We start from the raw sequence: 15,044 nt of genomic DNA, 5'->3' as shown, positions 1-15,044 counted from the left end.
CTAAAGAAGGACAATTGACAGGGGATGTCAGCTGAGGTTCTGGCAGTGAGGGTGTGGAGGTCAACCAAGTGTAATTTCATGAGGACCCGAATGTAATGACTTCAATACCCAGCAATCTAGAGGCAGCTGTGGCTGGCAGTTCCCATTTTAGGGGATCACCAGGTGAGAGGGTTGCCAGGAGTAAGAGTGGGTGTCTAGGGGTTAACGGGCACTGAGGTCAGTTTATATGGGTTACCCATATAGAAAGGTAAATTTCTCAGTATGTACCATTGGGTAATACATATAAAAGAAACAAATTAAAACCAATGTGGCTTAGTAGAGAAGTAAAACAAGAGATTAAAAATAAGAAAAGGGCATTTAAAGCATTTAAATTGGACAAATCAGATGCATCCAATAAAAGATATAAGGAAGCCAATAATGCGTGCAAAAAGGCGATTAGATTTGCTAAACTTCTAAATGAAAAAATGATAGCCAAAGAGAGCAAAACCAACCCCAAAGCATTCTTTAAGTACATGAATTGTAAAGAAAAAAAAATGAAAGTGTAGGTACACTAAAAACTGAAAGGGGGGTGTTAGTTAAAGGACCACTCTAGGCACCCAGACCACTTCAGCTTAATGAGGTGGTCTGGGTGCCAGGTCCTTCTAGGGTTAACCCATTTTTTCATAAACATAGCAGTTTCAGAGAAACTGCTATGTTTATGAATGGGTTAAGCCTTCCCCCTATGTCCTCTAGTGGCTGTCTCACTGACAGCCGCTAGAGGCGCTTGCGTGATTCTCACTGTGAAAATCACAGTGAGAGCACGCAAGCGTCCATAGGAAAGCATTATGAATGCTTTCCTATGTGACCGGCTGAATGCGCGCGCAGCTCTTGCCGCACGTGCGCATTCAGCCGACGGGGAGGAGAAGAGGAGGATCGGAGGAGGAGAGCAGGAGGAGATCTCTCCGCCCAGCGCTGGAAAAAGGTAAGATTTAACCCCTTTCCCCTTTCCAGAGCCGGGCGGGAGGGGGTCCCTGAGGGTGGGGGCACCCTCAGGGCACTCTAGTGCCAGGAAAACGAGTATGCTTTCCTGGCACTAGAGTGGTCCTTTAATGAAGACCAGGAAAAGGCAGTAATTTTAAATAACTATTTCTCCTCCGTATATATTTAGTAAGAACTCATGGCAATAGATGTGCAAACAATTGCTACTAAAAACTTGCAGAATAATTGTAATTGGTTAACTAGTCAAGGTGCTGCAGCAACTAAAGAAAGTTAATATAAACAAAGCTCCAGGGCCTGACGGTATCCATCCACGAGTACTTAAGGAACTAAGTGTAGAAATAAGTGAACCTCTGTTTAAATCTTTCAAGATTCTTTTCTTTCAGGAAGTGTTCCGGAAGATTGGAGGAAGGCAGATCTGGTTCCTATATTTAAAAAGGGTTCAAAATCTTTGCCTGGAAATTATAGACCTGTGAGCTTAACTTCTGTGGCTGGGAAATATTTGAAAGGTTATTAAGGGATAATATTCAAGAATTCCTTGAGAAGAACATGGTTATCAGCAAAAATCAGCATGGTTTTATGAAACACAGGTCATGTCAAACTAACTTGATTGCGTTCTACGAAGAAGTAAGTAGAAGTATAGATCAGGGTGTTGCAATGGATGCAATCTATTTGGATTTTGCCAAGGCATTTGATACAGTTCCACACAATAGATTAGTGTTCAAACTCAAGGAAATCGGTCTAGATGAAAATGCTTCTTCTTGGGTAGAACATTGGCTTTAAAATAGAGTACAAAGAGCTGTCATTAATAGTAAATTTTCAAGCTGGACAGAGGTGGCAAGTGGTGTCCCTCAGGGTTCTGTTCTTGGACCCCTTCTATTTAACATATTTATAAATGATCTTGAAAAAAGCATTGAAAGTCATGTTTCAGTGTTTGCAGATGACACAAAACTCTGTATATATGTGCAAGATATTACTTTGCTGCAGAGGGATTTAGACAGACTGGGGGACTGGGCACTCAAAGGACAGATGAAATTTAATGAAAATTGCAAAGTTATGCACTTCAGCGTAAAGAATACACAAGCAACGTATACCCTTAATGGAAGCGAATTAGGGATAACAACGCACGAAAAGGACTTGGGAATTGTTATAGACAACAAACTATGCAACAATGTGCAATGTCAATCAGCAGTGGCCAAGGCCAGTAAGGTATTGTCATGCATGAAAAAGGGCATTCATTCTCGGTATGATAATATCATTTTGCCTCTTTATAAATCACTGGTAAGACCACATATTGAATATGCTGTGCAATTTTGGGCACCTGTTCTAGAGTAGGATATTATGGCACTAGAAAAAGTGCAGAGGCGGGCAACAAAATTAATAAAAGGAATAGAACATATCAGCTATGAAGAAAGATTAACAAATTTAAACCTATTTAGTTTAGAAAAACGTCGCCTGAGAGGGGATATGATAACATTATACAAATAATTTTGGGGCCAATACAAGCCATTTTGTGGAAATCTATTCACAAACCGGACTTTACACAGGACACGAGGTCATGCATTTAGACTGGAAGAAAGAAGATTTCGTCTAAGGCAAAGGAAAGTTTTTTTTACTGTAAGAACAATAAGGATGTGGTATTCTCTGCCTGAAGAAGTGGTTTTATCAGAGTCCATACAGATGTTCAAACAGCTACTAGATGCATACTTGCAAAACAGAATATTCAAGGATATAATCTTTCAATGTCCAAGGATCCAAGGATAAATCTGACTGCCATTCTGGGGTCAAGGAGGAATTTTTTTCCTAGATTGTTGCAAAATTGGAAGTGCTTCAAACTGTTTTTTTTTTTTGCCTTCTTTTGGATCAACAGCAAAAAACAAATGTGAGGATGGCTGAACTTGATGGATGCAAGTCTCTTTTCAGCTATGTACCTATGTAATGCCCTTGATGGGAGTCTGTGACAGTGCTCTGGGGTGATGCGAGCTCAGAGAGTGTTAGTAAGTGGGGTTTCCTAGTCGGTTTCCTCCTAAATAAATCAGGAAACTTTTGCCACAGGGAGCGGTCTCAACGTAAGGGAATTAGGCTTTCCTGTAGTCTTAGCTGATCAGCAGTGGCAGAACTAATACATATAGGGCCCAGTGCAAGAAATTATTTTGCCCCACCTAGCACCAATATATTCCACAGCAATGTAAGCATGTTTAGTTATGAAGTATGTCTGTGTGATGTGAAGGGGTCTATTTGTGTAGTGTTGGCATAGTGTATAGTGTTTGTATGTAGTTTTGATGCTTGAAACACTAACACACAGATACACACATGTACCCACACTGACACACACAGATACAAATATATTACTACACATACACACAGATACAAACATATATATATATTCACAGAAACATACACTGGCACATGCACACCGGCACAGATACATACACACACTGGCACACACATACAAACTGGCACACACACATACACACTGGCACACACACATACACACACATACTTACACATACACACTCTGGGACACATACACATACACACACTGGCATACACATACACAGACAGAGATACACACCGACACTCACAGATACACACTGACACACATAAATAGACATACCTACACAAACACACTGGCACACACACAGATACACACATACACACAATGGCACACACATATATGCTGGCACACAAAGATATACACATAAACACACACACTGGCACAGATACATACACACACTGGCACATACATATACACACAGATGCACACATAAGCACACACAGAGATACACACTGACACTCACAGATATACACACATATACCCAAATCTACACATATACACTGGCACACTGACTTACACAGAGACACATACCTACACATACACACTGGCACACACACACTCACATATACACACATACACACACTGGCACGAATGCAAATACATACACACTGGCACATACAGATACACACACAAACCTACACATACACGCACTTGCACACATAGAGAAACCCACTGACACTCACAGATACACACAGATAGATACATACTGACACACAGAGATACACATACCTTCACGTACACACTGGTGCACACACACAAATTACAATTTACATATTGTTAATCACCCCTGTGCTTCCTTACCTTTTGGTTGTAGAGAGGTGGCTCCTGGGGCTAGCTGCTGATGATGAGAGTCTGCAGCTGACTGCCTGCAGAGGTCCCTTTGCCTTCTCAGTGTCTCTTGTGTGCTTGTAGCCCATGCAATCTATAAGCTGGGAGGAAGTGACAGATAGTTTTTTCCTCCCAGTATTCTCTGCAAACATTAAAGGGGCCCGGTGTCAGGGTCCCTTCTGTGGAGACCACGGTTGTCCCTCAGGGTACTCACCTTTCACATGATGTTGCAGGTCCCCTTCAGTTTTCCTCTTCCTTCTCCAGCCATTTTCACGCTGGCCGTGATGATCCCGCCCCTTTTTATGACACCAATAGGGGGCGTCAATGTCATGATGCTAATTATGTCACGTTCTGCCGAAACATTCGGATTATGATGTTTTGGGGGCGTGGCTACCACCCTAACAAGCCACAGTATAAAAAAGGACTCAAAGGGCTAGGTACTTTGCCCTGTTGTGGTTCATTTTTGTTCCCTATAGTGCTAGTTTTGTATACTGTATTCCAGCTTTTTGATCTAGGCTTCGTTTGTGACTATTCTACATTCTATACTCCTTTGACCCGGCTTTGGCTTACTCGCTTCTCCTGATTTCTGTACTCCTTGACCTCAGCTTGAATTTGACTACCCCTTGTTCATATACATTAGTCCAGCCATTCTAAGTTCTGGTATACGTTACCCTTTATCTACATTCTGCGTGTTGGATCCCACTCCATTCCTGACATCCGGTCACTCTGCAAAGGACCACAGGACCCAACCAGGCCCCTGATGAGACCTGTCTTAGGGGAAAGTGCCTGGATTCCTACTGGCATCACCCATACTGCAGGGACCCAGTCAGGCTCTTAAAGGGCCACAACAAACCAGCACCTGTTTAGTAATAATACCTATCATATGCATGGGCCACCCGATGGGCCCCCCAAGGCATGCACTGTGTCGCGGGTGGTGGTATGGAAACCAGGACCCCTGAGTGCCTGATGATGATGAGTCTCAGCTTCGAAATGAACCATCAGGGCCTGGTGCAGGGTAACCACACGCCCCCTGGTGTTGAGCACCAGCGTTTGTTCGGCCACATACCAAGGCCATGATGCAGCTTCTGCGGATCCAAGAACTAGGAGCTTGATGATATGCAGACCTCCCAGGAACTGGATAGGGAGGCTCTGCAGCAGATATGTATCCAGTACAGAAACAAGGCAAGACTAGGACAGGCACCTAACAAGAAAACAAGACAAGACTAGAAGAACCCAGAACCGGAGCAGGACAGAAAGCAGAACCCAAAATATGTACACAAGACATGAGGTAAACATAAACAGGTCAGGACTTGTACATGAACTGGGAATACAAGACAAATAAAACAAGACCAGAGATGCAAGGCAAAACAAGAGGAGACATAACTAAGTACTATATATGTAAAACATTGGAGATTTAGACATACATAAATGGCCAAGATGTATGCAGCCCCCCAACTGCGGCAAAGTACTTCAATTAAGGTGGGACCTATCTACCTAGATATGAATGACTAAATAAACAATAATAAAACACACACAGCACTTACCTGCAAGAAAGGGCAGATGACTTGTAGCAACTGCCTGCAGGAACCAACTGAAACAAAAGGATAAATGGAAAAGGAATGGGTGTGGCAACATAAAACAAACATTTAAAGGAATCCAAAAGATTGGGAATTCCAGGAACGGAATACAGGAATGAATCCAGAAAACCCAGCATAAAGAAAACCAGACACAGAATAGAAAACCAGAAAAACCAAGGAAAACAAAACAAGAATTGTAAAAAGCGTACTGGATACCAGAAGCCAATGCTAGACATTTCCACAGAACAGAACAGGATGTGACACACTGGCATAGTTCCGCCACTGCTGGTCAGGGTCCTCCTTGTGTTGGGAAGATTCGGAAGGGGACAGGGTTCGGGACAGGATTGTCTCACTCCTTCCGGAAGGTCTTAGGGTTCAGTCCAGGGAGGGCAGGGGTTCTCATGATAAGCTTAGTGGGGATTTGAGTGAGCAAGCTAGGCATTGGAATTGGGGCAGGTGTTTGGAGGCAGCACTACCCGGGTCTGTTTTTCTTTGCAGGAGGGTCGAGTTCCATGGATGGCGGCAGGCTCTCCACAAGGACATCGTAACAGCCAGTTTGGTGGTTCAAGGCGCACAAGATCCTGAAGTGTTTTTTCATAGGTCCTTGGAGGATTGAGTCCACAATGGTGAGGGCAATCTGCTTCATTCTAATGCACTCACTTAGGGACATGGGCACACCGGGGAGGTGACTAGTCTACTGGCAGGCTTACAGTTGCCAAAGACGTTTTGGAACTGGATCAGAGATTTCTGTATCTTGTCCAGCGTTATTGGGGGAAAAATACTGGAAAAACATTCTGTTTTATATATATATATAGAATATATAGGGGAATGGCCTGGTGTCGATATGACAAACATTTCATCAGAGCATGGCAGCTAATCCTGGCATGCGGTGGGATGAAGTGGACATCATGCTTTGGTTGAAGCTGATGATGCTCCAAGAAGGTCACCCTTCAGCAGATGCAGTCACTGGTCGCTGATTTTGTCTGCTGGATCATTCTGGCGGGTAAGATTTTCCTGTGGACCTTCTGTCACATATTCATCTTCACCTTATGGTGTTTGCAGTGTAAATTGCCTTCCTAGCGGTAATGGAGATTCCGCTCAGTGGTCCTGCGCCAGTATGCCTGATTTCTGCAGCATGTCGGTGGACACCGGCTGCTGCAGATCTACGCCATATTGTAGCCCCATGGCGGCCCATGGTAATGATGGCGTTGACGTGCGTGTGACATCACGCAAAAGACGTGCACGCATTTTTTAGGGTCAAAGGCAGGTTACGACCAATCAGATCTGCAGGAGGGTTATTTAAACTCATTTCTCCTTTACTCATTGCCCTGTCGTGGTTTTCCTTTGCCGGCTATCCGAGAGAGTGTTCCTGATCGTATTATTTCTGGTATTTGACTTTGGCTTTGTTTTGACTTCCCTGATTTCTGGTCTCTTTGACATTTTGGTTTTCCCTCATTGTTGTTTCTCCTTCTGTATCCCTGACCTCAGCAAGTAATCTGACTATTCTTTGGTACGTTAAGCCCGGTAAGACGTTACCTTTTAGTCCTAGGTGTGATATTATTCTGCGTGCTGGATCAACTAGTAATCCTGACATTACGACATGGCCATAGATCCTGCAGAATTGTGTTAGCACATAGCAGCTTGTGATCAATTTGCCTAGGCTTTCAGTACGCTTCTTACTCAGACAGCTCATTTACCGGCTGAGGTTTCTCTGACTATGTCAGCTCTGCCTAATGTACCTCCACCTATAGTATATAAGGCACCTACAATCTCCCTATCTCCTCCCCTGCATTTTGATGGTAATATTCAAGAATGCAGGGGATTTCTCAATCAGATTGAGTACCACTTTGAGGTCTCACTGGGATCTATTCCCACGGATAGAGCTAAGATTGGCTACTTGATGAACCAACTTAAAGGTAAAGACTTAACTTGGGCCAATCCATTATGCTGGATCAATTAGTAATCCTGACACCTTCCTCTCGAGGGCCACAATGGAAAGGGCATCACTTCCTGTGGTTATAGTGGGCCATTAGAGTTGATTGCTCTACTGAGAAAGCTTAATAGCAGTGATTGTTCTCAGAAGGTGTCAGTCCCAACCGCCATGTTGAAGCTATATGGATGCCTTGGGTAATTTGCGGATTCAAGCCTATTTTCGGGGGAAGTGGTGCATGGCACAGTGGCCTGAGTGTTGGCATATATATGTAGGCTCATCAGGCACCTGACCTTCCTCAAATTTGTCCCACTATTAGTCATGCTGTCATTATGGGGTTGGGCCATGAAGGCAGGTGAACTTCTTTTTGGAGAACTTGGCTGTTGTGCACTTGATCACTAATCTCTTGGTCACCTTGCTGGTGGTGGTATAGCGTTTGCGTTATTTTGTTTTGTTATGTATTAAACTGAACATCTCATTTTGACCATGGCATGTTCCTGGCTATCAGAATGTAATTGCAAACTCTCTCTCGCCTACAGTGACAGCAGTACCAGCTGGTGGCAGGGTTCCTGAGATTGTTTGGAAGCTTGGGACTGATTGTTGCAAGGATGGGTGAGATTGTGAGTGTCCCCCTCTACCAGGGCAGGGGGCGAGGGTGGAGAGACATAGTGTCTGGACATTTTCCTGTTGGTTTTGATTAGCTTGACTTCTGGGGGTGCTTCTCCAGCACTATTGAGTAGCAAGATTGTAGCCCTGGCCTTTATGTTCAAATTGCAAAGGATCGATGATCTCACAAAATACGTTTTGGTTCGGTAGGAACTTGGTGGTATCTGGTGTTGTTGTATGGCACCTGATGGGAGGCGCTTGTTGACTGTTGCGACATTACAGGTGCTAATGGGTTAATGGACATTATTTGTTTGTCAGCGTCGGCTTATGAGGGAGTGTTTTTCAAGGCAGCATTTTCCTTGGATTTTTTGGGGCACTTAGAGTTTCAGCGATGACCAGCAAAAATCAATTGCGGAAAGAGTGTTTGCAGCTGTGAGACGTGTACTGTGAGGTGAGGTGGCTTGTAATTTTCTTACGCTCATACAAGATGGATGTGCTGGGAAAAGTGGTACGTATTATGCTCTACAGTGTTCTGGGCAGTGCTATATGCCTGATAGCAAAGAAGATATAGGTGGTGCTTAGGATTATACAACTGTCTTGCTGCTAAATCACCCAAGTATACTGCCACTTAATATACCTAAAAGAAAGAATATAGTGTAAAGATTAAAAGGTGAAAGCACACACAATAAAGGAGTTTTTACCTTATATATACATTACACTTGATAGAAATGATGTGAATAGTTCTTATACAAGGATAAAAATAAAACACAATATAGTGTAATCTGTATAAATATTTTGTGAGAAAAGGTCAAAACTCGAAACACTCACAATTTTCCTAGCCCATTAAAGTTGGCTCTCAACTTATAGAGCATATATGTCTCCTTTATGGACATAGGCAGATTTTCTCCATTAGTTGGGTCCCACAGAATTTAAGAAGTTGAAATCAGGAACTCCAAAAATGGAAATAGATGACTAAAAGCGATTTATTATTGGTATATATAAAAACAAAAAAATAAAATAATATGCACAAAGCGTTTCAACAACAAAAAAGGGTCTTCCTCAGGTGCTGCTGAATGTTCCACTAGTATATGTAGTATATGCAACTGCACCGCAATCCCACATTAATAAACTCAATACATTGTATAACTCGTTCTGCCTATTTGTGCTACAATGTAATTACAGGACCCACCATTGTGACATGCTAAAAGAACTAAACTGGCTGTCGCTGGAATCCAGATGCACCCTTCATCTTTCCAGCCTTGTGTTTAAGAGATTTTCTGGGAAACTCCCACCCTACCTGAGCAAAATGCTCTCCACGGCTTTTCCAAACTCCTATAACCTCCGATCCAGTACCAGACCTTTAGTTAGTCTACCTCAATAGAAAAAGAAAGCGGCCCGATCCTCCTTCTCCTACAGAGCACCGCAATTGTGGAACGATCTCCCGCACACTTTAAAATCTTCCCCAAGCCTAGAGTCCTTTAAGAGATCCCTCTCTACATACCTCAAAACAGAATGCACATGTCATGGGTGATTATATATTTCCTAACTGTTCTATGGTAAAGTTTGCATATATTGTGTATTAATATTGTTTTTGTATTTTGTATTTGTATTGTATTTGTATTTTATTGTACCCTAATATAACAATGCAATGTTTTGTGGACCCAGGACATACTTGAAAACGAGAGAAATCTAAATGTATATTTCCTGATAAAATATTTTATAAATAAATAAACATGCTTTTATATAATCGGATTGGTCTGGTATGCCTATTGCAACACACAGGGATGAGGGAGTCTGACTTATGGTGAAATGGCTCAAACTGGATACAGGCAGAAATTTCACCAAATAATCTGCCTAGAATAATGGATTAGTTAAGATCGCACCTGAAATCAGGTGCAGTGGGTCCAGGAGTCAATTCACTCAGTGAGGCTTTCTATAGATTCTAGTGGTTCAAGAGGAACACAACGCTCACATATATGGGGTGTATGGTTTTAAATCTGCTAAAGGCAGAGTCAAACTTACTACACACCAAATAATATAATTTTAATTAAAAGCTGCAAAGATGATATAGGAAGACAGTATGAGGAACTGTTTCCTATTTATGGTATAAACTGGCACAATTATATACGGTGTATACGTCTTTAAATCTGTTAGAGACAGAATAAGACAGAATATTATACTTTATGGCAAAGATGTAAACCTCATGAAATAGACATACAGTATGTGTATTCTGTAATGCATTAAAAAGCCATATCACTTTAAGATATTAAAAAATGATTAAATAAATGATTAAATAGATAGATGGATAGAATTAATGCAACGTTTATTAGACATACGATTAAATCGAGTAAAAACACTAGAAATATATTAAAAGTATTAAAAATATAAAAAATATGAGCCAGTATTGCAAGGATATTACCAGTAGTTTGGCAGTTCTTAAATCAGGTAAACCGCAGGGACCGTCCAGGATGGATATAGATACAGTGTTGCAAAAACTGTGATCTCTGGCTGTCGGCTGTGAGGATGGCGTGCGTCCCAGACCTCACTCTGGGTGATGCACGCTGTTGGCCGACCGGTCCCCGGATCTCAGGATGTTACACTCTCGATGGAGAGGAGAAGAAATCTCTTGCTGCTGGTTTTGGAATCCTGCGTCCGTATCCTGCTCGGTCTGATATGGTCTAACGCGTTTCGTGGGTGTTCGCCCGACTTCATCAGAGACGAGAGTTCTCGTCTCTGATGAAGTGGGGCGAACACCCACAAAACGCGTTAGACCAGGCCCGGACTGGCCATCGGGCACACTGGGCAAATGCCCAGTGGGCCGCGATGGCCGTGGGGCCGATGCCGGCAGGGAGATCACAGGATCTCCCCTGCCGGTCTATGCAGGGCCGGCACTATCCGAGCGCCGGCCCCGCTGTTTTCAATGATGGGCCGGTGGTGAGATCAAAGATATCCCTCACCGGTCCACATAGAGAATATTCCGTCCGCCAGCGGGGAGAGAGGGAGGGAGCCAGGAGAGGACCCGGCGGAGCTCTATCTTGCAGCTCCGCCGGGTTCCTCTTGCGAGATCCGGAGCGTTGCCATGGCCCATGGACGACTGGACCACCCGGGATAGTGCCTGAACCCCCCTCCCAGATACCACCATGCCTGTCCCCCCCTCCAGGCTAAAAGGTAAGAAGGGAGGGGGGGACATAATGCCTACTTCATCCACAGCACTTTCACACTCAGCAATCTCACACACACCACTCTCACACCCATCTTCCACAGCACTCTCACACACAGCACTCTCATAGACATCACACACAGCACTCTCATACACATCACACTCAGCACTCTCACACCCATCATCCACAACACTCTCACACCCATCATCCACAGCACTCTCACACACAGCACTCTCACACACAGCACTCTCATACACATCACACCCAGCACTCACACACAGCACTCTCACACACAGCACTCTCACACACACATCACACACAGCACTCTCACACACACATCACACACAGCACTCTCACACACATCACACTCAGCACTCTCACACACATCACACTCAGCACTCTCACACACATCACACACACACATCACACACAGCACTCTCACACACATCATACACAGCACTCTCACACACATCATACACAGCACCCATACACACAAATCACCCACAGCACCCTCTCACACACATCACACAGCACCCACACACACATCACACCTCACACACACATACTGCACCCCTCACATACACACAGAAACCCCGACACACTGCACCACACACATACACAATACTTCCAAACATATTTATATATATATATACAGGGGCGGACTGACAGGTCGGGCAGATCGGTCATGGACCGAGGGCCCGAGGCAGTCAGGGGCCCGGCAGCACAGTCATGCTCTGGCTAAGGAGATCAGAGATCTCCTCAGCCAGAAAACATGATTTCTCCGTTATTCTAGTGATATGCTGCAGGGCCCCTGCAGCATATCACTCTGTAGTTAACCCCCTCCCCCCTCACCCGTTTCCCTTCTCTCAGGGAGACCTGGCAGTGAGTATTCACTTCTTGCTGCCAGGTCTCCAGCCGTGCGGTGCTGTGTGTGAGGAGGAAGAGGCGGGGCCAGGAAGTGACATCACTTCCTGCCCTGCCTGAAGAGCACTGGACGATAAGGAGCTGGAGCAGCCTGGCATACAGCACAGGTAAGCTTCTTATAATTTTAATTTACCCCCCTGTCTCCCTGTACCCAAATCAGCCCCCCCCCAGTACCCACATCAGCCCCTCCCCCCAGTACCCACATCAGCCCCCCCCAGTACCCACATCAGCCCCCCCAGTACCCACATCAGCCCCCCCAGTACCCACATCAGCCCCCCCAGTACCCAAATCAGCCCCCCGTACCCAAATCAGCCCCCCGTACCCAAATCAGCCCCCCCTGTACCCAAATCAGCCCCCCAGTACCCAAATCAGCCCCCCAGTACCCAAATCAGCCCCCCTGTACCCTCCTCAGCCCCCCTGTACCCTCCTCAGCCCCCTGTACCCAAATCAGCCCCCCGTAGCCAAATCAGCCCCCCCCCAGTACCCACATCAGCCCCCCCAGTACCCAAATCAGCCCCTACCAGTAGCCAAATCATCCCCCCTGTAGCCAAATCAGCCCCCCCAGTACCCAAATCAGCCCCCCAGTACCCACATCAGCCCCCCCAGTACCCAAATCAGCCCCCCCATACCCACCTCAGCCCCCCTGTACCCAAATCAGCCCCCGTACCCAAACCAGCCCCCCAGTACCCAAATCAGCCCCGCCAGTACCCACCTAAGCCCCCCCAGTACCCACATCAGCCCCCCCAGTACCCACATCAGCCCCCCCAGTACCCACATCAGCCCCCCCAGTACCCACCTCAGCCCCCTGTACCCACCTCAGCCCCCAGTACCCACCTCTGCTCCCACCTCAGCCCCCTGTACCCACCTCAGCCCCCCCAGTACCCACATCAGCCCCCCCCAGTACCCACATCAGCCCCCCCATTACCCACCTCAGCACCCCTGTGCCCACCTCTGCTCCCACCTCAGCCCCCAGTACCCACATCAGCCCCCCTGTACCCACCTCAGCACCCCTGTACCCACCTCAGCACCCCTGTACCCACCTCAGCCCCCAGTACACACCTCAGCCCCCAGTATCCACCTCTGCTCCCACCTCAGCCCACCAGTATCCACCTCTGCTCCCACCTCAGCCCCCCTGCACCCTCCTCAGCCCCCCGGTACCCACCTCAGCCCCCCGGTACCCACACAAGCCCCCCAGTACCCACCTCAGTCCCCCTGTACCCACCTCTGCACCCACCTCAGCCCCCCAGTACCCACCTCAGCCCCCAGTACCCACATCAACCCCCCCTGTACCCACCTCAGCCCCCACCTCAGCTCCCCAGTACCCACCTCAGCCCCTAGTACCCACATCAGCCCCCCTGTACTCACATCAGCCCCCCTGTACCAACCTCTGCTCCCACCTCAGCCCCCCTGTACCCACCTCAGCCCCCCTGTACCCACCTCAGCCCCCAGTACCCACCTCAGCCCCCTGCTCCTAGCTCATCCCCCTGTATCCACCTCAGCCCCAGTACCCATCTCTGCTCCCACCTCTACCCCTCATTACCCACCTCAACCTCCTTTACCCACCTCAGCCCCCAGTATCCACTTCTGCTCCCACCTCAGCCCCCAGTACCCTCTTCTGCTCCCACCTCAGCCCCCCTGTACCCACCTCAGCCCCCAGTACCCATCTCTGCTCCCACCTCTACCCCTCATTACCCAGCTCAACCTCCTTTACCCACCTTAGCCCCCAGTACCTACTTCTGCTCCCACCTCAGCCCCCAGTACCCACCTCTGCTCCCACCTCAGCCCCCCTGTACCCACCTCAGCCCCCAATACCCACCTAAGCTCCTCCTCCACACACCACATCTCCCCTTGCACCCACCTCAGCCCCCTTTCTCCCTGTACCCACCTCGGCCCCCCTGTACTAACCACAGCTCCACCTGCACCCACCTCAGCCCCCCTGTACTAACCACAGCTCCCCCTGCACTTGCCTCAGTTCCCGTGCACCTATCTCAGCCACCATTCCTCCTTGCACTTACCCCAGGATCTACCTATCCCTGTACCCACCTAATCCCCTATGCACCAACCACATCCCCTATGCCACCTCCACCTACCATAGCTCCTATGCCTTCCAGCACCCACCACAGCCACTATGTCCCTCCCTGTGCCCACTACAGCCTCTATGTCCCATCCTGTGCCCACAACAGCTCCTTGTCTATCCGCACCCACCACAGCTCCTTCTGCACACAGCACATCTCCCCCTGCACCCACCTCAGCACTCCCTTTACCCACCTTAGCCTCCTTGTCCCTGCACCAACCACAGCTTCCCCTGCACCCACCTCAGCCCCGTCTGCATCCACCACAGCTGCTCCTGCACCCACCTTACCCCCCCTGCACTCACCTCAGCCACCATTCTTCCCAACACTCACCCCAGGATCTACCTATCCATGTTTACACCCAAGCCCCTATGCTCCCACCACATCCCTTATGCCACCTCCAACTACCATAGCTCCTATCCCTTTCAGTACCCACCACAGCCCCTATGTCCCTTCCTGAGCTCACCACAACATCTATGTCCCACCTCATACTCTGTCCAGCCCCACCCCCACTTCAGTCCCCGTGCCTCCCTGCGCCCACCTCAGTCCCCGCGCCTCACAGTGCCCACCACAGCCCCTGTGCCTCCCTGCACCTATTTCAGCATTTATCCCCCTACACACACACACTACAGC

The sequence above is a fragment of the Pelobates fuscus genome, chromosome 1 (assembly GCF_036172605.1).
Source record: "Pelobates fuscus isolate aPelFus1 chromosome 1, aPelFus1.pri, whole genome shotgun sequence".
In the NCBI taxonomy this organism is placed as follows: Eukaryota; Metazoa; Chordata; class Amphibia; order Anura; family Pelobatidae; genus Pelobates; species Pelobates fuscus.
This window is presented reverse-complemented; position numbering follows the sequence as displayed.